Genomic DNA, 23,451 nt, shown 5'->3' with positions numbered 1-23,451 from the left:
CTCCACAGCGTAGATTGGAGTATCTGTCCATAGGACCACTTTAAGCCGTACACTCCACAGAGCTGGGCTTTACGGAAGTGGCCAGAAAAAAGCCATTGCTTAAAGAAAAAAATAAGCAAACACGTTTGGTGTTCGCCAAAAGGCATGTGGGAGACTCCTCAAACATATGGAAGAAGGTACTCTGTCAGATGAGACTAAAATGTAGCTTTTTGGTCATCAAGGAAAACGCTATGTCTGGCGCAAACCCAACACCTCTCATCACCTCGAGAACACCATCCCCACAGTGAAGCATGGTGGTGGCAGCATCATGCTGTGGGGATGTTTTTCATCGGCAGGGACTGGGAAACTGGTCAGAATTGAAGGAATGATGGATGGGGCTAAATACAGGGATATACTTGAGGGAAACCTGTTTCAGTCTTCCAGAGATTTGAGACTGGGACGGAGGTTCACCTTCCAGCAGAACAATGACCCTAAGCATACTGCTGAAGCAACACTCGAGTGGTTTAAGGGAAAACATTTAAATGCCTTGGAATGGCCTAGTCAAAGCCTAGACCTCAATCCCAATTGAGAATCTGTGGTATGACTTAAAGATTGCTGTACACCAGCGGAACCCATCCAACTTGAAGGAGCTGGAGCAGTTTTGCCTTGAAGAATGAGACATATCCCAAGAGACTTGCAGTTGTAGTTGCAGCAAAAGGTATTGACTTTGCGGGGGGTGAATAGTTATGCACGCTCAAGTTTTCATTTTTTTGTCTTCTTGTTCGTTTCACAATAAAAAAATATTTAGCATCTTCAAATTGGTAGGCATGTTGTGTAAATCAAATGATACAACCCCCCCAAAAAATCAATTTTAATTCCAGGCTGTAAGGCAACAGAATAGGAAAAATGCCAAGGGGGGTGAATACTTTCGCAAGCCACTGTATGTACATGAAAAATGTATTTGAATATTATTCAAATGTTGGCTTTTGATACAATTCTGATCGGTGCAATTGTTTGATATTGTGATTTTAGCGTGATTTCTTTTTTTCTTGTCCATTCGGACAACTTAAATCTATATTCTTCTTGTCCAACAATTATTTTTGTAACTTGTCCCGGACAAGAGTACAAGCGTTAATGTTGAGCCCTGATGTCAAGTCAAACAGCAGTTGCCTAGCCCAAGCCATCTACTACAGCCAACTTTACCACTGCACTGTTTTGAGAAAAAGCCAAGTTGTTCCCTGCAGCTACGTCGATGTGCTCTCCAAAAAAACAGCCAGCCATACAAACAGCCTTCGGTCTCGCTTCCATGCGTCTGCATGGTCCTAACGTAAGCCCGCGAATCCCGCTAAACTGCATTTGCCTTTAATCAGAATTTGAATGATTTTAGTAGCCTATTCTAAATTGTTGGTGTTGAGCGAGGTTATGACGACTGCCATACCCTGCCATGGCGCCCCTGTCTCTCGCACTGTTGGGGTTGACTGGGAGGTGCTCCAATGTCCGTCCCAACAGATGTGGCTCACAGCTCATTATTAATTTGGACATTTGGCTGGGTTAGGAGTAAAGCTAAATGCTATGTCATTGGCCCCATATATTGGCTCAGATGTGGTCAGGGAATGGGTTGTTTTTCCTTTTAGTCACAACTACTATGGACAGACCCTGGATGAGAAATGGCCAGGCCTTTCATATTTAATTACACTGGTACAATCTGACGCAACGCTATTGGGGTATTTCTCGAATTACGTGTTTTGTGTGTATTACGTAAGACGCACCCAAACAGTGATTGAGAAATGGGTTCAGTGCCATGTAAATCATGTTAACGAAAATGAGCATCCAGTGATGCATTGAGGCTAAACTATCTAGCTTTCATCTGAGGAATGGGTGTCACCGTGTACTCCAATATAGCCGAACAACTTCAGCCTCTCGTAGAATTAAGGGACGCCATAAATAAAACACAAGGCATCCGATTGAATTCTCCTGGGTGCTCCTGTTCTACTACTCCCATAAATATTTGAAGCTATCAGGGGACTATTCCCACAACCTCTGTCTCTGTGGCAGCGTGGGTATATAAAGAAGCGTCTGAGATGGAGGGGGAGTAGAGAGAGACAGGACCTACAGTGAACCCACTGACTGACTGACTGACTGACTGACTGACTGACCCTCATGCAGCAACAATAGTCTCTCTCTAATACTACTAACCCCCGACCACACTGTAAAAACTCTAGTTACCTATAGACTATAACTAGGACTTTTTTTTTGTTCTTCCTGTGCACATGGTCAGGAAAAACTCCTTACCCTGAGAGTATGATATTGTGTCTGACATTGTGGTCATGTGGTACATGTCTTCACATAAGATGGCCTCTCTGACTTTACTGTGAAAAGCGCCTTTTAGGGACTTTCTATTTGGAGGATACAGACGCACACTGTTGAGCTCTGATGTGCAGATGGCTCAGAGCTGTCAGTCACCTTCAGGCTTTGTAGTTACTGTTGTTATTACACTGTCTTAACTCGGCCACTGCACTGCACCGAGGGCAGAGGTGTCGGCTAAGAAGACTTGGGCTCAGACAAACTGTAGGGCCCTAAAGGCTCTCTGGATCAGTGTTTGCCATGTGTAAAACATTGGCATGCTGTTTATGATTAACAGTACCTCCAAGTGTAAGTGTTAGTTATTTTATTGCTATACACCTGCCTATATGACAAGGAGGTCAGTGTATGACTGTGCTGGTGTGTGCGTGTCTGCCTTGACCGTCTCTATATTTATTAGTGAGTGTGGGTGTGAAAGTGCACGATGCCTGACTTCCACTTCCTGCTGCTATAGTGCTGCAACTGGGGCCAGGGCTCGGCTAAGCTGACGTAGCATACCCAGCTCTTATTAACGGGGCCAATTTCGGCACTGATACATGGCCTGTCTGCCTACCAGCTTCTCCAGAGCCTCTCAGGATCCGGGCAAACGTGCCAAGCCTAACTGAAACGCACTCAGCAGCAGTTTATAACCCCTCTTATCAATCCCTCCCTCCCGCTCGCAGCAAATACATGTACTTGACAGTGTTAGCCTGGTTTTAGGGCTTATCAGCATTGGGCTATGTTTCAAAACCACTTGAGGTAGAAGGTGCCCTCAACCACAGGTTCTGGATCAGATCCTAATGTAAACCATTTGGGGGATGGGAAAATAATATAATCTGACCCTGTATCAGTGGTTAGGGGCAGCTACCTACTGACTCTGTCAACATCCCCCCCTGACTAACTAACTTCCTGGTTATTCTAATTTCTAAAACCGTCTGACATGAGCCATCACAAGTCACAAGTCATACAGGCTTAACGACTACTGTTATCAAACTGTAGTAGTGTAGTAAAACTATTTGTCTTGATTAAAAGTCCCAGCAGCCCTCAATTAAAGAGATGATCCTTACATCCTCTCATATAAATATTGATTTAGTGTAGCCGGTCTCTATATAACTGGCTTTAACAAAATAGCGTATGAAGAAGCAGACAGGAACTCATTTTCCCTGGCAAGTTAGAATGCACAGCCTTGACCCCAACAACAAAACATGTCCCTCTGTAGAGAAACAGCACATTGTGGCTGTCAAACTTGGCAGAGCTCTGCAACCCCAACAACAAGGCTACTCTATGACAATACGATTGAGAGGGAAAAGGAAATCTGAGCTCATTGTCTCCTCAGCACAACATAGCGCCGGAGAGCCCAGGGTCTGAGAGAGTTGTGGTAGGACCATTCATTAGTAGTAGGATAGAATAGATATCCAGGCTGTTGACAAGGAGTTTCCCACTTTCCATGCTTTTTAAAGGTAGGACCGTAGTTTAATACTTTTCAGTGGTTTTTGAACAGGATTTAGGCCTACATGGAAGTTTCTCGTTAGGCAGTTGAAGGGCTAGTGTACATCCGCACATTTATAATTGTAGGAAAATAGCACATTTTTCTGTAATTTCCACCTGGTGGTGGTGTTGTCCGTCTCCTCCTCCCCCTCTCGCAACGCTGTCACACGAAACCCAAACCAGCTGCACGCGTGCGCCATCGTGCATACATTTATTTTGTCCTCCTACACCAAACGCGATCACGACACGCAGGTTAAAATATCAAAACAAACTCTGTGTCACAAGCGTCGTATTGAATAGACCAAGGCGCAGCGTGGCTAGTGCTCATTCTTAATTCTTTAATGAAGAACACTTTACAAAAATAACAAAAACGACCAACAGTTCCGTCAGGTACAACAACTAAACAGAAAATAACCACCCACAAAACCCAAAGGAAAACAGGCTGCCTAAGTATGGCTTCCAATCAAAGACAACGAAAGACACCTGCCTCTGATTGGAAACCATACTCGGCCAAACATGGAAAACGAAACATAGAAATAGAAAACTAGAACAAATTCCCCTAGAAACAAACAAACCCCAAAACACACAAAACAAGACCCTGCCACGCCCTGACCATTCTACTATGGCAAATGACCCTTTTCACTGGTCAGGATGTGACACTCTGAACCAATTACATAAATTTGGGGACAGGTCAAAAAGCATTAAACATTTATGGCAATTTAGCTAGTTAGGTTGCACTTGCTAGCAAATTTGTCCTATTTAGCTAGCTTGCTGTTGCTAGCTAATTTGTCCTGGGAAATAAACATTGAGTTGTGCATTTCAGGTAAAATAACAAGCTCCTCTACTCCGCCAATGAATCCACACATAAAACGGTCAACCGAATCTTTTCTAGTAATCTCTCTTCCTTCCAGGCCTTTTCTTCTCTTGACTTCATATTGCGATTGGCAACTTTCATAAATTAGGTGCATTACTGCCACTGACCTCGTTCGTCTTTCAGTCACCCACGTGGGTATAACCAATGAGGAGATGGCACGTGGGTACCTGCTTCTATAAACCAATGAGGAGATGGGAGAGGCAGGACTTGCAGTGCGATCTGCGTCAGAAATAGAAAGGACTTCTATTTTAGCCCTTGGCAACGCAGAAGCGCTTTGGCGCGCGGGTGCAATAATTGAATAACATAGACTTCTACATTTATTTTGCAACGCTTGCGCACACGACGCGAGCGGTGTGGTCAGCCTGTTAGACCAGCCTCTGCCAGAGCCTGTTGGTTAGCATAGCAACAGGATAGTTAGCCCCACATGAGCTACACATCTGGGAGATCGTAACCAAAGATAGACCACAGCTTGTTGTTTCCAATGGGAACAAATGAGTCAGAGTGGGCAGAACAAGCAAGGAGGTGGGCAGAGCCAAGCATGAGCTAGTGAGATCCTATTAGCTCGTTCTAGCATACATCTGCATATTTCCGTTTGGGAACGCCTACTCTGTGAAGTGCGCGTTTGCAATAACTCAATTCGCCTTTGCACTCCTAAACAACGCAATTTTGTATAACTTGGGCAAAGGTTAAAGTCTACAAAATGTAGTCCACTCTGTTCATAACAGATTCTAGTTTTGGAAACAGAAAACTGTATTGAGATCAAATGTTTCATCAATGACAAAATATGCAAAATGTCAGCCAAAATCCATCTGCTTCCATCTTCTCCCACTGCTGGCTACTTGGCTTCCTATCACTGCCATCATTTGCTAGTGAGTGTAAACACCAACCGCATGCTTCACATTTATACATCCGGTGAAATATGTCTCATTGTTCTATCTGTGGTGTAACAGTGACTGTTTTACAACGACAGCCTAGGTGTTACTCTGTTAGCCCAAACACAAGGGCAGCTGAGCTGACACTACCAGGCTTGTTTGAGCTGAACCCACTGTCGTTCGACCTCCTCCTCCCCCACCTCCTTCTCATCGCTAAGCCTCCTCCATCTTGTCAAAGATTTATCCAGTGGATGCAAGTCTATATAGTTCCTGACTCATCCCTGTAGTGTCATACGGTCTAAGCGTCGTTAATAAAATTAACACTAATCAGCTAGCCTGTCCTTTAGTTCCTACTATATGACCCCCTGGCTCGGCCCGGCAGGCAGTGACGTGGTTATTACAGTGACCTCATAAACCACAGACTCCTGGCTTTATGCACCCTCTTAGTGTTGCCAATTTCATGCCTGTTGCATTATGGATGATGCCCATATGCCCACACGTACACATGCGGGGAGAACTGAACAGCTTGTGTGAATAATAGTTCATTTTTGTCTTGCTGCAAATGGCAGGAAATGACCAACCACTCTCTCTCTCTTAGTGATGCAACATTCGGTCAATTTTGCTGCCGACTAACCAACCCCCATTAACGGTTAACAAGCGGTTAAATTTGTTCCAATCAGTAAAATGACATGACCAACAGAAAACACCATGCATGGAAGGAACGGAAATGTTTTCCTCTAAGACTTTAAAAACATGCGACAGTAGCGAGCCTATCCTCCCATATTATTGAACATGCAACTACTGTAATGAAGCAACGAATGTAATACATAATTTTTAAACATTTGCCAAATTGCAGATTGTGGGAAAGCACTGTTCTTAAAGACACACGAGCCGTTTCAAGTGACAGAGTTTAACATCTCCATTAGAAACTTGTGTTCGTAAATGCAATCTGGAGTACCAGGTGTAGACCTTACAGTGAAATGCTTACTTACGAACCCCAAACCAACGATGCAGTTTAAAAAAAAAATATGGATGAGAATAAGATATAAAAGTAACAAGTAATTAAAAAGCAGCAGTAAAATAACAATAGCGAGACTATATACAGGGGGGTACTGGTACAGAGTCAATGTGCGGGGGCACCGGTTAGTTGAGGTAATATGTGCATGTAGGTAGAGTTATTAAAGTGACTATGCATAGATGATAACAACAGAGAGTAGCAGCGGTGTAAAAGTGGGGAATCAGAAGAAAATAATTATGGTCAGATTTGCCAAATGGAGGGCGAGCTTTCAGGGCTCTACGCTAACTTTTTTCCCAAGGAGTACATGTGCTCCTAAATGAAAAAATGTAGGAGCACAGTGAACAATGTTCAAGTAACACAGAGTTTATTAACAAACAATTTATTACATACATATTTATACTCCGTGTGTGTGCGTGTACTAAGGGATAAACATCTGTGCAACAGCACATACCACCAAAATCACACATTGACCCATGCCTACTAGATGCAAAGGATATCAGTTGTCCAGCTGCTTTTGTATGTTGGCCTTCTGGCACGCTTAGAGGTCAGCCAGCGGTCCACGGCAGGAGTGGGATTGAACTCCTCGACAGAAGGCCCCTCCAGGCTGATCCTCATCAGGTCTTCGGTGGTGGAGACCCCAAGGCAGCTTCTTGTCGAAGTCTTAATCCGGTTCTGCGCAGAGAAGCCTCGCTCACACTGGACGGCTGAAATGGGCAGCACCAGCATAAGCTGCACCAACTCCAGTATGTTCTAGGGAAAAGATTATATCTTTCAATTTCATTTAAACTCTTACCATTAACTTATCAAAATCAACCATAGAAGGATACCATACATAACCACTCAGGACTGCTAGTCTACCTTGTAATCGTGCCTGTAGGGGTCCTTTGTCAACAAGGCCTCCCACAGGCCACTGTAGGACTTGTCCTTGAAATTGTGGCTGACCAGGCTTTTCAGCCCCTGCCACTCATCTTGGATTGCAGCCATGTTGCACCCCTATCTGCAGGATTGAACAGAGCAAGTGAGTTTGCAAATATGCAAACATAACATTGTCTCATATGGCAATGCAGTGTCAAATAAATTCTTACCTCTCTAGAGGCTCCTTGAAATGCCTCATCAGGTCTGCCACACCATCATCGCCAAAGGTGAGAAGGCTGGCCTGGTCTTCTGGCCATGTGTCTGGGTTTAGCACTCTGAAAGACTCCACTGGGGTCTGGACACCCTCATCCTTCAGCAAACCACCAAACCTGGCTTTGAGATCATCCACGCCGATGTTGATGGCTACCTCCATGTGCTGCTGGAGATTGGTGAGGTCCGTGAAGCCTTTCAGATTCCCCTTCAGTGTTATTCCCTTTAACAGAAATAACACACACACACACACACACACACACACACACACACACACACACACACACAAAACAACACACAATGAAATGTCTGGCCATTTGTCGGTCTCCCATAAAACGTTTTTAAAGACTTCTCCACTGCATTTCCCTCCTTATCCTCAAATTGTTCTATTGGGCAACGAATACATTGATTCTCACACAGAGAATTTGTCTTAATCATTGATTTTAATCCTCGATTTTCTCTTACATCCTAACAAGCTCTCATCCTAACACACCTTTGCCCTAAGCTTTAGAGCTTCCAGTCTGGTCACTGTTTTCAAATCTCACTTGGCTTGGGGGAGGATCAGGTCATTCCTTTTCAGGGTGAGGCTAAGTGAGGATAGCTCCTCAAACATGTCTGAGGGAAAATGGCAGAATAAACTGTCACCTGTCAATTACTTGATTCTGAAAGTTAATTTGAGTCTTGAACCTATTTTTTAAAACTAGTGTGGTATTACATTTCCTGTGTAAAACTGACCTTCTTTGCCCGCCCTTGAACTTCCGCTGTTCTTGATGCTACGGCCAGGTGCTGCAGAACAACGGAGTACTGGCCTTCGTCAGTGGCAAGGTCCTTGTCTTGTCCATGCCACAGGAATACTTTGAGGGCTCTGTGGACATGGGGGACTCAGCGAGTTCCCTTGACACTAGACGGTGTGCAAATATCCACACCGAGTTCTTGCCCGAAAACAGAGCTCTCGTTTGGATTTTCCGCTGAAGTGGTACGTCTTCCATATCAGATTCAGAAGATCGTACACGACAGACACCTTTGGCTCTTTCTTCTGAATGGTCAGTATGGCCAGCTCTAGCCTGTGAAAGCCAGAACAGAATCTTCCAAAGAATTCACCGTCCCAGTCCCCCCTCCCTCGTATCTTGTGCCAACAGAAAACAATAATTCTGTGGTATTTACCATTCCAGCACTTAGTGCACGCACACAGTATTGTTTATAATTCTCTGCTAGCAAATGAATCAAAATCATAGAGAATGTATTAGTTACAAACCTATGTGGTATACAGTGGATTGGGATTATATGCCCCCCCTGCCTCTCTCTGCAGGTGGGCAATCACTCCCCCACGGTGGCCCATGTTCACGGAGGCACCATCTGCCCAGAAGGAGATACACTTCATCCATGACCCTCCATCCTCCTCTGGGCAAACAGCAAGAAATGCGGCCTTGGTGGCATCCTAAACACCTCGAATGACAACACAAAAAAACAATTATACAAAAGTATTTCTGACAAACTAAATTCTATCTCCATTACGAATAATGATGAAACTTTACACAAGAATAAAGCCTATGAAGAGAATCAACGTACCAATTGCATGGGAGTGCTCAAGGGTCTGTTGTCCGACCAGGAGATTGCCCGATACAATATTTTCATAACATGACGTTGTTTTCTAACTCTAGCCATGGGAACATTTTGAGCCAATTCGCTTTGAATCTACAGTTGAAGTCCGAAGTTTACATACACCGTAGCTAAATACATTTAAACTCAGTTTCACAATTCCTGACATTTAATCCTAGTAAAAATTCCTTGTCTTAGGTCAGTTAGGATCACCACTTTATTTTAAGAATGTGAAATGTCAGAATAATAGTAGAGAGAGATTTATTTCAGCTTTTATTTCTTTCATCACATTCCCAGTGGGTCAGAAGTTTACGTACACTCAGTTAGTATTTGGTAGCATTGTCTTTTAAATTGTTTAACTTGGGTCAAATGTTTCGGGTAGCCTTCCACAAGCTTCCCACAATAAGTTGTGTGAATTTTGGCCCATTCCTCCTGACAGAGCTGGTGTAACTTAGTCATGTTTGTAGGCCTCCTTGCTCGCATCCGCTTTTTCAGTTCTGCCCACATATTTTCTATAGGATTGAGGTCAGGGCTTTGTGATTACCACTCCAATACCTTGACTTTGTTGTCCTTAAGCCATTTTGCTACAACTGTGGAAGTATGCTTGGGGTCATTGTCCATTTGGAAGACTCATTTGCGACCAAGCTTTAACTCCTGACTGATGTCTTGAGATGTTGCTTCAATATATCCACATAATTTTCCTGCCTCATGATGCCATCTATTTTGTGAAGTGCCCCAGTCCCTCCTGCAGCAAAACACCCCCACAACATGAGGCTGCCACCCCCATGCTTCACGGTTGGGATGGTGTTCTTAGGCTTGCAAGCCTCCCCCTTTTTCCTCCAAACATAACGATGGTCATTATGGCCAACAGTTCTATTTTTGTTTCATCAGACCAGAGGACATTTCTCAAAAAAGTGTGATCTTTGTCCCCATGTGCAGTTGCAAACCGCAGTCTGGCTTTTTTTAATGGAGGTTTTGGAGCAGTGGCTTCTTCCTTGCTGAGCGGCCTTTCAGGTTATGTCGATACAGGACTTGTTTTACTGTGGATATAGGTACTTTTGTACCTGTTTCCTCCAGCATCTTTACAAGGTCCTTTGCTGTTGTTCTGGGATTGATTTGCACTTTTCGCACCAAAGTACGTTCATCTCTAGGAGACAGAAGGCGTCTTCGTCCTGAGCATTATGACGGCTGCGTGGTCCCATGGTGTTTATACTTGCGTACTGTTGTTTGTACAGATAAACATGGTACCTTCAGGCGATTGGAAATTGCTCCCAAGGATGAACCAGACTTGTGGAGGATCTTAGCTGATTGCTTTTGATTTTCCCATGATGTCAAGTAAAGAGGCACTGAGTTTGAAGGTAGGCCTTGAAATACATCCACAGGTACACCTCCAATTGACTCAAATTATGTCAATTAGCCTATCAGAAGCTTCTAAAGCCATGACATAATTTTCTGGAATTTTCCAAGCTGTTTAAAGGCACAGTCAACTTAGTGTATGTAAACTTCTGACCCACTGGAATTGTGATACAGTGAATTAAAAGTGAAATAATCTGTCTAAACAATTGTTGGAAAAATTACTTGTGTTATGCACAAAGTAGATGTCCTAACCGACTTGCCAAAACTATAGTTTGTTAACAAGAAATTTGTGGAGTGGTTGAAAAACGAGTTTTAATGACTCCAACCTAAGTGTATGTAAACTTCCGACTTCAACTGTATATATTCTCCTTCCGCCAGCTACAGTGGATATTGACGTGACAGCAAAGGTCACGGTATCTTCACTAATGTTGTTCTCAGCAGGTTCGCTAATGTTCTCAGCATCCCTAACGTTAGCCACCATGTCAACGTTAGCCGCCTCAGGTAAACCATGTGAGAGGCTTCATTAGTTGAAACTTGCGAATCCCCCTCACCAGATTCCTCTTTCTCCTCGTCACCTTTTCGCTTAAAATAAAATTGAATGGGCTTCATTTTTAGCGATGTCTGCACGTTATTAACTTATTTTTGTATACTGATATTTTTTCCAGTGTTCGCCTTTCTCTCACTCCGACTGGACTGCGTCATCACATAAAACTCTGTGGTTGGCGCATGGCGCTTGTGGAATGTGGGACTTGTAGTTTTTAAACAATTAGCAGCGGGGGAAAAATAGATTACGGTAGATTGTAATCTTTACTCGCACAATGCTCGTAAATAATTTTCGCACATATCTATTTTTAGGGGCAAATGCGAGTGAAATAATCGCACTGTAGAGCCCTTGCTTTGTATGCGTCTCTGTTTGTGGAGTAAAGGTGGTCCAGAGTTTTTTTCCCCCCTCTGGTTGTACATTTAACATGTTGATAGAAATTTGGTAAAACGGATTTAAGTTTCCCTGCATTAAAGTCCCCAGGTACTAGGAGCGCCGCCTCTGGGTGAGCGTTTTCTTGTTTGCTTATGGCGGAATACAGCTCATTCAATGTTGTCTTTGTGCCAGCCTCAGTCTGTGGTTGTATGTAGACAGCTACAAAAAATACAGATAACTCTCTAGATAGATAGTGTGGTCTACAGCTTATCATGAGATACTCTACCTCAGGCGAGCAATAGCTCGAGACTTCCTTAGATATCATGCACCAGCTGTTATTTACAAAAATACATAGTCTGCTGCCCCTTGTCTTACCAGACGCTGCTGTTCTATCCTGCAGGTACAGCATATAACCAGCCAGCTGTTCGTTGATTGTGTCGTGTTCAGCCACGACTCCTTAATGCATAAGATATTACAGTTTTGAATGTCCCGTTGGTAGTTTAATCTCCTGCGTAGGTCATCGATTTTATTCTCCAAAGATTGCACATTTGCTATCAAAATGGAAGGAAGTGGGGTTTTATTCGATCGCCTACGAATTCTCAGAAGGCAGACCACCCTCTGGCCCATTTTTCTCCACCTTCTCTTCACGCAAATCACAGGGATCTGTGCCTGTTCCCGAGAAAGCAGTATATCATTCGGTCAGACTCATTAAAGGGAAAGAATTATTTGGAGAAAAAAAAACACAATCGGTTGGGACACGTAAAACGTCAGCCTTCTTCTCCGGCGCAATTTGTATTATTTTTGTATTATTCGTTTTGGACATTCGGAAATTCAGAGCGTTGTCAGATTGTCTGTTCATAAATTCAGAGCGTTTCGTCCTCGGGGCATTCAGAGCGCCCGTCACTGGACGCTCCGGCCAAGGAGTAGGGTTGATCTGACCGTTATGACCTCAACGGCAGTCAATCACCCAAGCTAACGTTGGCTAGCTTGCTAGCTACTTAAAATCAAATGAAATTGTATTTGTCACATGCTCCAAATATTTCACCTTAGTGAAATGCTTACTTACAAGCCCTTAACCAACGATGCAGTTAAGAAATTACCTAAAAAAAAAGTAAAAAAATATTAAGAGGTAACAAAAACAAATAATTAAAGAGCAGCAGTAAATAACAATAGCGGGGCTATATACAGGGGGTACCGGTACAAAGTCAATGTGTCAATGTGCGGGGGCACCGGTGTTGAGGTAATTGAGATAATTATGTACATTAAAGTGGCTATGCATAGATAATAACAGAGAGTAGTAGCAGCGTAGGAGGGGTGCAAATAGTCTGGGTAGCCATTTAATTAGCTGTTCAGGAGTCTTATGGCTTGGGGGTAGAAGCTGTTTAGAAGCCTCTTGGACCGAGACTTGGTGCTTCGGTACCGCTTGCCGTTTATTAGCAGAGAGAACAGTCTATGACTAGGGTGGCTGGAGTCTCTGACACTGCCTGGTATAGAGGTCCTGGATGGCAGGAAGCTTGGCCGAGGTGATGTACTGGGCCGTACGCACCACCCTCTGTAGTGCCTTGCGGTCGGAGGCCGAGCAGTTGCCATACCAGGCAGTGATGCAACCCGTCATGATGCTCTCAATGGTGCAGCTGTAAAATCTTTTGAGGATCTGAGGACCCATGCCAAATCTTTTCAGTCTTCTGAGGGGGAATAGGTTTTGTCGTGCCCTCTTCTTTGTTGTTGATGATGGACACACAGGAACTTGAAGCTCTCAACTTGCTCCACTACAGCCCCGTCAATGAGAATGGGGGCGTGCTCGGTCCTCTTTTTGCTGTAGTTCACAATCATCTCCTTTGTCTTGATCACATTGAGGGAGAGGTTGTTGTCCTTGCACCACATGGTCAGGTCTCTGACATCCTCCCTATAGGCTGTCTCATCGTTGTCGATGATCAGCCTACCACTGTTGTGTCATCAGCAAACTTAATGATGGTGTTTGAGTTGTGCCTGGCCGTGCAGTCATGAGTGAACAGGGAGTATAGGAGGGGACTGAGCATGCACCCCTGAGGGGCCCCCGTGTTGAGGATCAGCATGGCGGAAGTGTGATCTAACCTTACCACCTGTGGGCAGCCCGGCAGGAAGTCTAGGATCCAGTTGCAGAGGGAGCTGTTTAGTCCCAGGGTCCTTAGTTTAGTGATGAGTTTTGAGGGCACTATGGTGTTGAACACTGAGCTGTAGTCAATGAATAGCATTCTCACATTGGTGTTCCTTTTGTCCAGGTGGGAAAGGTTAGTGTGGAGTGCAATAGAGATTGCATCATCTGTGGATCTGTTGGTGCGGTATGCAAATTGGAGTGGGTCTAGGGTTTCTGGGATAATGGTGTTGATGTGAGCCATGACCAGCCTTTCAAAGCATTTAATCGCTACAGACGTGAGTGCTACCGGTCGGTAGTCATTTAGGCAAGTTACCTTAGTGATCTTAGGCACAGGGACTATGGTGGTCTGCTTGAAATATGTTGGTATTACAGACTCAGACAGGGAGAGGTTGAAAATGTCAGTGAAGACACTTGCCAGTTGGTCAGTGCATGCTCAGAGTACACGTCCTGGTAATCCGTCTGGCCCAGCGGCCTTGTGAATGTTGACCTGTTTAAAGGTCTTACGCACATCGGCTGCGGAGAGCGTGATCACACAGTCATCCAGTACAGTCGATGCTCTAATGCATGTTTCAGTGTTTCTTGCCTCGTTGTGAGCATATTAGTTATTTAGCTCGTCTGGTAGGCTTTTGTCACTGGGCAGCTCTCGGCTGTGCTTCTGTAATATTTTGCAAGCCCTGCCACATCCGACAAGCGATTGGATCTTAGTCCTGTATTGATGCTTTGCCTGTTTGATGGTTCATCGGATGACATAGCGGGATTTCTTAAGTGTACGGGTTAGAGTCCCGCTCCTTGAAAGCGGCAGCTCTACCCTTTAGCTCCGTGTGGATGTTGCCTGTAATCCATGGCTTCTGGTTGGGGTATGTACATAGTCACTGTGGGACGACATCCTCAATGCACTTATTGATAAAGCCAGTGACTGATGTGGTGTACTCCTCAATGCAATTGGAAGAATCCCGGAACATATTCCAGTCTGTGCTAGCAAAACAGTCCTGTAGTTAGGCATCTGCTTCATCTGACCAGTTTTTTATAGACCAAGTCACTGGTGCTTCCTGCTTTAATTTTTGCTTCTAAGCAGGAATCAGGAGGATAGAGTTATGGTCAGATTTGCCAAATGTAGGGCGAGGGCGAACTTTGTACACTTCTCTGTGTTTGGAGGAGACGTGGTCTAGATTTCTTTTACCTCTGGTTGCACATTTAACATGTTGATAGAAATTCGGTAAAACTGATTAAGTTTCCCTGCATTAAAGTCACCGGCCACTAGGAACGCCGCCTCTGGATTAACATTTTACAGTTTAAGGCGGAATACAGCTCATTTAGTGCGGATGTCGTTCCAACCTCGTTATGTGGTGGTATATAGACAGCTACGAAAAAAACAGATAAACTCTTTGGGCAAATAGTGAGGTCTGTGTTTCAGTATGATATGTTGGATAAAAGAATAAAGACAGACACCAATGTCAAGTTCAATAGCCTTGTTCAAGCATTGTACAAATCCCTACACGCTGAGTCCGGGGAACAGTCCGGCTAGTCGATTACCTATCAACTAGACTCCGTAACAGTCTGCAGCTTATCATAATATACTCCACCTCAGGCGAGCAAAACTTTGAGACTTCCGTAGATATCGTGCACCAACTGTTTACATAAATGCATAGGCCCTGTGTTATACCAGAGGCTGCTGTTCTGTCTTGCCGATAGTGTACAACCCGCCAGCTCTATGTTCTTAATGTCGTCGTTCAGCCACGACACGGTGAAGCATAAAATATTACAGTTTTTAATGTCCCGTTGGTAGGATATCAATGCTTTCAGCTCATCCCATTTATTTTCTAGCGATTGAACGTTAGCTAGCAGAACGGAGGGCAAGGGCAGATTAGCCACTCGTCGCCTGGTCCTCACAAAGCACCCTGATCTTTTGCCTCGAAATCTACGTTTCCTTCACCAGCGAATCACTGGGATCGGGTGCCTGGTCGGGTGTCAACAGTATATCCCTCCCGTCAGACTCATTGAAGAAAAACTCTTCGTCCAGTTTGAGGTGAGCAATCCCAGTTCTGATGTTTAGAAGCTCCTATCGGTCATAGGAGAAGGTAGCAGCAACATTATGTACAAAGCAAGTTAGGAACAAGGCGAAAAAACTAACAAAATAGCGAAAAAACTAACAAAATAGCATGATTGGTTGAGGGCCATCATCTCAATTCCAGACATAAATGACAGAACACCTCACTCGACCTAGCAGAGCTTCTTAGGCTGTTTTCATGTTATCCAGAGCGTAGCTGTTACATTGGCAACAATTGAATTACGTTTTTTTGCCGACGTTTGCTGACACCGGCCATATTCAACGGGTGTTGAGCGTTCATAAATTAATTAGTTATTCTGCGCTCTGGCACAGTCCCGACATAAATATGCAACTAGAATGGGTTGTTAATATGACTAGGATTGTGCCTTTGGCTTCTAGACAACGAAAGAAAGTTCATATGAAAACCAGTAGAACAGGAGAGAAATGCTATGAAACCTTTTGGGTGGCAAGCCTAGCAGCTGTTAAGTGCTTCGTGCTGTTTCTCTCTCTCCCAGTGCTACTCCCTACAGCTTGTGTTTGAGTTGCCTAGCAACGAGTCTACGCTCTATTTTGGTCGCGGCTTGCTCTAAACTCACTGTACATGACTATTTTCGGCAAGCCTAAAAAAGAAGTGCTGCTCATCGATAACTGGCATCCAATTTGTCTTCTTAATAATGACTATAAGATATTAGCCTTACTACTTGCAAAAATAATTAAAGAAGTCCTGGATGAAATCATTGATGAAACATTGAGGAACAGACATATTTCTAACAATGTCAGATAAGTATTAGACATACATGACTACTCAGACCTAATAACCAAGGATAGCTTCATATTATTGTTGATTTTTATAAAGCATTTGACATAGTAGAGTATCAGTTCCTCTTCCACTCCCTTGAGAGACTTCTCTTTGGGGATTTTTTCTATAAGGCTATTAAGAATATCTATACAAATGGTAACAGCTCTATCAAATTGAAATATGGCACCTCACCTAGATTTGAGTTAAAGAGAGGAATTAGGCAAGGTTGTCCTATCTCTCCGTACCTGTTTTTATTAATCACCCAACTTCTTACAAATTCTTTAAATAATAGTCCTGTACAAGGCTGGGAAAGAAATGATTATAAACCAGCTGGCTGACGATACTACACTTTTTCTGAAAGATGCTAACCAAATTCCCATATCGATCAATGTGATACAAACCTTTTCCAAAGCGTCTGGTCTATATCTTAACATTAATAAATGTGAACTCATGGCTGTCAAAGATTGTGTGACACCTTCATATTATGGTATTCCAGTAAAAGAAGAACTTACATATTTAGGCATAATCATTACAAAGGATCAGAAGTCGAGAGGCTTGCTAAATTTTAACCATCTTATTAAAAAAAACAGAAGAAGCTAAATCAATGGCTTCAGAGGGACTTATCTTTAAAAGGAAGAGTCCTAATAACCAAGGCTGAAGGTAACTCTAGACTAACATATGGTGCTCTATCTTTATATCTTGACAGTAAAATAAGCAAGGAGATAGACTAGATGCTTTTCAACTTTCTGTGGAGAAACCGTACCCATTATATTAGGAAAACTGTTGTAATGAACACTTATGAGAATGGTGGGCTGAATTTTCTGGACTTTACGACCTTAAATAATACTTTTAAGATCAATTGGATAAAACAATTCCTAAGAAGACACACTTCTATGTGGAATTTTATTCCTCATCATGTCTTCTCTACTTTTGGTGGCCTTAACTTCATGTTGGTTTGCAATTATAATATTGACAAAGTTCCAGTGAAACTTTCTGCTTTTCATCGGCAGGTTTTCTTGTCATGGTCCATCATTTATAAGCATAATTTTTCTCCACACAGATATTATATATGGAATAATCGGGATATATTGTATAAAAATACTTCTTTGATTTTAGAATATTGGTTCCGAAATAATATCCTATTGGTGAGCCAACTGGTAAATGCAGAGGGTCTTTTACTCAGTTATAAGGAATTCTTATCACTTTACAAGGTCCCTGTAACACCTAAAATTTTTGCAACTGTTTTAGATGCCATTCCCTCAGGTGTTGCTTTATTATTCAGGAACGTGTCAAGACCTGACCCTCAGAGCCAACCTTCCGTTGACCCTGTTGACTCATCAGTAGGAAAAATGTGTTTCTCTTTTGGTCCATTCAACAACAGAGCGATATGAACCTTGTTTCAGCAGGACGTTTTATGTCATGCCTTATGTCATGCCTTATTGGAATGGAATTATTGATAATATCTGTTGGGAAAAAGTTTGGATGTTGCCACACACATACCTACTTGTCAACAAAATTAAGGAAGTTTCCTTTAAAATTATTCATAAATATTATCCTGCCAACCACTACATGGAGAAGTTTAAGGAAAACATGAACTCAAATTGCTCCTTTTGTAATGACCACCCAGAAACAGTGTTGCATCTTTTTTGGCATTGTATTCATGTAAGAAAACTGTGGCAAGACATCAGTAGATTTATAATTGAACACATTTATGAAGATCCTACACTATTGTGGAGAGAGGACATCAACAGCAGAGGACATCAACAGCTATAAGACAATGCTTTGTATTTTTGTTTTGTAGAGCAGCCCTTTAATGCTAGGTCGTATGACCACAGATTACAAGCTGGCTGTAAACAATTGCCAATATTGTTAACATAAAACATGGTCATAAATAAAGCTGTTATGTTACTGTATAGATGAGCACTGTCCATCCCCTGGATAAATCTTTGACAAGATGGAGTAGAATGACTCAGAGATGGGGGTTCAGGGCGGTCAGTTGACAATACAAAGTGCTATCCTCCACAAACAAGGGCAAATGTAGGCCTATTAGTTGGCCCTACTACTTGGCCCTCAATATGCAGACTCATTTCAGTGTGAGAAACTAAAGTTAGGCTACCTCTTGAATGCCCTTCAATTGAAAATGTATGGAAGGAAACATTTCCCATGAAACAAGGACATTACAAAATGACAGTAATGAATTGAAATGATCCAAAAATGAAGTCTCGCAGCGGTATCAGTGACACTGAGTGGACCAACTTCTCTCCAGAGGAGCAAACAATTAGTAGCCAGGACAAACATATTTTCACGATTTCATTATCATAAAAATCTGTAAATCATAGCACGTTTTGGGGCTTATTCAATAGTTAACTGATAAGGTAGAATCCTAAAGAAAAATAATGTTAAAAGTACAATTTTATATTCCTTAAACATAAATACAAAATAATTGTCATGGCTTTTTGATTAATGGCCAAGTGTCAAAACACCAGTTTTAAATGTCCAAAATCATAATCAATATGCCAAAATAAGTTGTGATATTTTGAAGACCAATACATAAAATGTAATACGTACACACGCATAGTCACGCTTCTGTTCAGATTAATTTGTATTTTGCTAAATTTGTACCTTCTATAGTGCACATGCACCGATATTTACCAAGCGGTCACTCAAGACTGGAATTGATTAGCTTGTTCTATGGAAATCAATAGTGCACACAAATGAATCACTCACATCGATATTGTATTGAAATTAATGAAACTGGGACAATAACCGCGGCGGCATGTACCATTTGCGCTCTTCTGACAGACAAACCTCAGTGGACTTGGGTATACTACATATATCTGTCGATAGATATCTACCTGTCGTAGCCCTTTATCAATTTACAGAGCCAACATTTCCATGTGGGGCCCATATGGATTAATGAAGGGCTGTTCCACAGGCCCCATGAGGGAAACTTTGTGGCGCAGTGGTCTAAGGCACTGCCTCTCAGTGCAAAAGGCTTCATTATAGTACCTGGTTCGAATCCAGGCTATATCACATCCGGCTGTGATTGGGAGTCCCATAGGGTGGTGCACAATTGGCCCAGCGTCATCCGGATTTGGCTGGAGAAGGCCATCATTGTAAATAAGAATTTGTTCTGAACAAAATACTACAATAAATTATTTTTTTTAAACATCCCTTTCATAGCACCTACCACTCCATTCGGGAAATCTGTGTTGAGTAACTTTTTCTCCATCACCTCAATACCCTGGATAGTATTCATAATGAAATCAGCCCCCTTGGGTAGTGCTGCTGTCGGCTGTGTTGCCACTCTTCTTCATCCATGTCTGAGTCCATCTGCAGATCAAAAGTCTCCTGTCTTTTTAAGTTTGATCCGGGCCTTTTCATAGGTAGCTGTGAAAATAAAATGTTTTTTAAGTATTTAGACTACTGATCTAGTGCAACATTTCAGTCTTTATCCTCTAAATGGCCATCTTAGCTGGTACCTAGATAGGTTAACCTTTTGGGCCAGACATGGACAAACCCATGTGGGCCACAAAATCTGAGTCAAGTTTCTAATTTGTGTTTCGTTTCCATTTTTTACGAAACTATAACAACCTTTTATAAAAAACGTTTTTATCAATTCCACAAAAAATACTTAAGTCCTTAAATTGATTCCACTCAAAAAAGACAAAGAATAAATTCCCAACATGCTGTATTACCGCATGTGAATCGCAAATAATTTCTCAAGCGAATCCTGATCAATTCGTCAATATTCTACGACCAAAATGCCAGCATTTAACACAGTCCTGTCAAATTGAAACTTGGACCGAGTAGTCAAACAGCTGATAATTACAGCGAGGGCTGTATAATTATCTATTGATTAATGTATCCTCAAAGAACGACAAAATTAACTCCGAAACACACGTGTTTCCTTTACTACTAACGCAAGCTTGTTCAACAAGCAAACCATTTTGCTAACGTTAGCTCCAATGCAAAACAAGCTAGCTATCTAGCCAACGTTAGCTCGATAGCGCAACAAGGCCGACTATAGTTTGTGTGTGACTGACACTGCTAGCTAACTCGACAACACACGTCCTATCGCTCAACAGCAAGTCAAGGTCTAGTTTGTTCGTTAGGCGGCTAGATAACAAGGAAAATCTCTGGGTAAATGTGACACCTCTGGAAAGGTGAGACTGAAAAATGTCAGTACGATTCTTCTGAGATGTCCTCAGCAATTGTTTTCTGTGCTAAGCTACATTTGTAAAATTTAGGGATTGGCTGTTCTCGTTACCAAAATTGGTAAAGGGCCCAATTGGGACCCATGTTATAGCCCACATGCACCACTGTGCAAAAAATACCACACATTTGTGAATCGTTGCATTAATCAAGTGTGCAACATTATGTACAATATGGTTTAGATGAGAAGCTCCTGTATAGTTTGAATTGCTATCCTTATTTTGTCTATATACTATGGTATTTACGGTATGCTAATAGGTGCACACACACACACGATGCAGGAATGTGGCTTTGGCCACACCACATCCAAGGCTAAAGTAAGTATAGTGTAAACAGAAAAGGTGCAAATCTGATGTTGAAGAGAGCGATCTTACTACACATATTTTACTAATGTAAATCCACCCTTAATCTCACACCTAAAGGCAATTAGCAGGCGGATGACGGGGTCAATCTCTCCTCTGAGAACAGGTAATATCCGCTCTCTGGTTGAGAGCTGTGGTTGCCTACTCAGCACAACACACACACACACACACACACCACATAGAGCGAGAGGAAGAGAGAGATACTCAGCATATCTCCACAAGTGTATGCTGTTTGTCTGTTCTCTTGGGTATGGTTTGTTTTGTATCATGTGTATGTATGCTGTGATTCTGGTGTGTATTCTCTCTTGTGTGCGTGTACAGTATTTCTCTTTTCGAGCATGGTGTTGGTGTATAATGTTTCTCGGGAATGTACAGGCTATGTAGGGTAAGTGTACCTATTAAGCCCACCAAAATCTAAGTTTACACATTTCTAACCTAAATGATACTGTAACCTATACTCTAACCTTTAATTTTGTTAAAATTGTAAAATAAAAATAAATATCATCACGAAATAATGATTTTATTCAAAAACATGCGTGTCACAATTATTGGCACCCCTGTATTTAGTACTTTGTGCACCCTCCCTTTGCAAAGATAACAGCTCTGAGTCATCTCCTATAATGTTTGATGAGGTGGGAGAACACAGGAAGGGATTTCAGACCATTCCTCCATACAGAACTGTAGTTTTTGTGTGTTTTAATCAATTGAAATTCGTACAAAAAACGTTTATGCTTATGTTCATTGAATATTAGGGATATCAACACACAATCCCATGTGTTTCAATGCAAACCGGGCTTAATTGGAACAGCAGCGATTTATGGTGAAAAGACAGAATAGCAAAGCCCACTCATAAAATATTTAGAAACCAATGGTTTGGGGTATAAATATGCAAAATGGACTGCAATATTATGCGAAGTTAGTATTGATCATATTGAACAATATTTATTCATTGTCATTTACATTCTGTATAGAGGTGGTGTGTTTTGTATAGCTGTACTCTTTAAGCCCACCTGAGAAAAATGTAGAATTTACAAAAATGGCATCTACAGTTGAAGTCTGAAGTTTACATACACTTAGGTTAGAGTCATTAGAACTCGTTTTTCAACCACCACTAATTTCTTGTTAACAAACTATAGTTTTGGAAAGTCGGTTAGGACATCTACTTTGTGCATGACACAAGTAATTTTTCCAATAATTGTTTACAGACAGATTATTTCACTTATAATTCACTGTATCACAATTCCAGTGGGTCAGAAGTTTACATACACAAAGTTGACTGTGCCTTTAAACAGCTTGGACAATTCCAGAAAATGATGTCATGGCTTTAGAAGCTTCTGATAGGCTAATTGACATAATTTGAGTCAATTGGAGGTGTACCTGTGGATGTTTCAAGGCCTACCTTCAAACTCAGTGCCTCTTTGCTTGACATCATGGAAAAATCAAAAGAAATCAGCTAAGACCTCAGAAAAAGAATTGTAGACCTCTACAGGTCTGGTTCATTCTTGGGAGCAATTTCCAAACGCCTGAAGGTACCACGTTCATGTGTAAACACCATGGGACCACGCAGCCGTCATACCGCTCAGGAAGGAGACGCGTTCTGTCTCCTAGAGATTAATGTATTTTGGTGCGAAAAGTGCAAATCAATCCCAGAACAGCAGCAAAGAACCTTGTGAAGATGCTGGAGGAAACAGGTTCAAAAGTATCTACATCCACAGAAAAAATGAGTCCTATATCGACATAACCTGAACGGCCGCTCAGCAAGGAAGAAGCCACTGCTCTAAAACGGCCATTAAAAAGCCAGACTACGGTTTGCAACTGCACATGGGGACAAAGATCCTACCTTTTGGAGAAATGTCCTCTGGTCTGATGAAACAAAAATAGAACTGTTTGGCCATAATGGCCATAGTTATGTTTGGAGGAAAAAGGGGGAGGCTTGCAAGCCTAAGAACGCCATCCCAACCGTGAAGCATGGGGGTGGCAGCATCATGTTGTGGGGGTGCTTTGCTGCAGGAGGGACTGGTGCACTTCACAAAATAGATGGCATCATGAGGAAGGAAAATTATGTGGATATGTTGAAGCAACATCTCAAGACATCAGTCAGGAAGTTAAAGCTTGGTCGCAAATGGGTCTTCAAAATGGACCATGACCCCAAGCATACTTCCAAAGTTGTGGCAAAATGGCTTAAGGACAACAAAGTCAAGGTATTGGAGTGGCCATCACAAAGCCCAGACCTTAATCCTATAGAAAATGTGTGGGCAGAACTGAAAAAGCATGTGCGAGCAAGGAGGCCTACAAACCTGACTCAGTTACACCAGCTCTGTCAG

At 42.4% G+C, this 23,451-nt stretch overlaps 1 protein-coding gene and 1 long non-coding RNA gene across 8 annotated transcripts in view; one reads left to right on the top strand and one right to left on the bottom strand.

The window, feature by feature from the left end:
• The window catches only part of LOC115158140 (ceramide synthase 1), a 43,470-nt gene that overhangs the window by 6,861 nt on the left and 13,158 nt on the right, over nucleotides 1-23,451 (top strand). The window lies entirely within an intron of this gene.
• On the bottom strand, nucleotides 6,919-23,009 carry LOC115158141 (uncharacterized). 7 transcript variants are annotated; one of them, XR_003868630.1, is made up of 8 exons: nucleotides 22,527-22,568; nucleotides 19,741-19,940; nucleotides 8,952-9,142; nucleotides 8,432-8,760; nucleotides 8,190-8,311; nucleotides 7,657-7,919; nucleotides 7,430-7,568; nucleotides 6,919-7,321 (listed from the first exon to the last, which is right to left on the bottom strand). It is a non-coding gene; the product is annotated as an uncharacterized LOC115158141 (long non-coding RNA). The 7 variants fall into 7 exon arrangements; XR_003868631.1 differs by lacking the exons at nucleotides 19,741-19,940; nucleotides 22,527-22,568 and adding an exon at nucleotides 22,968-23,009; XR_003868626.1 differs by lacking the exon at nucleotides 22,527-22,568 and having other exon boundaries at nucleotides 19,741-22,241.

This window comes from Salmo trutta, chromosome 22 (assembly GCF_901001165.1).
Source record: "Salmo trutta chromosome 22, fSalTru1.1, whole genome shotgun sequence".
Classification (NCBI taxonomy): Eukaryota; Metazoa; Chordata; class Actinopteri; order Salmoniformes; family Salmonidae; genus Salmo; species Salmo trutta.
This window is presented reverse-complemented; position numbering and strand designations above follow the sequence as displayed.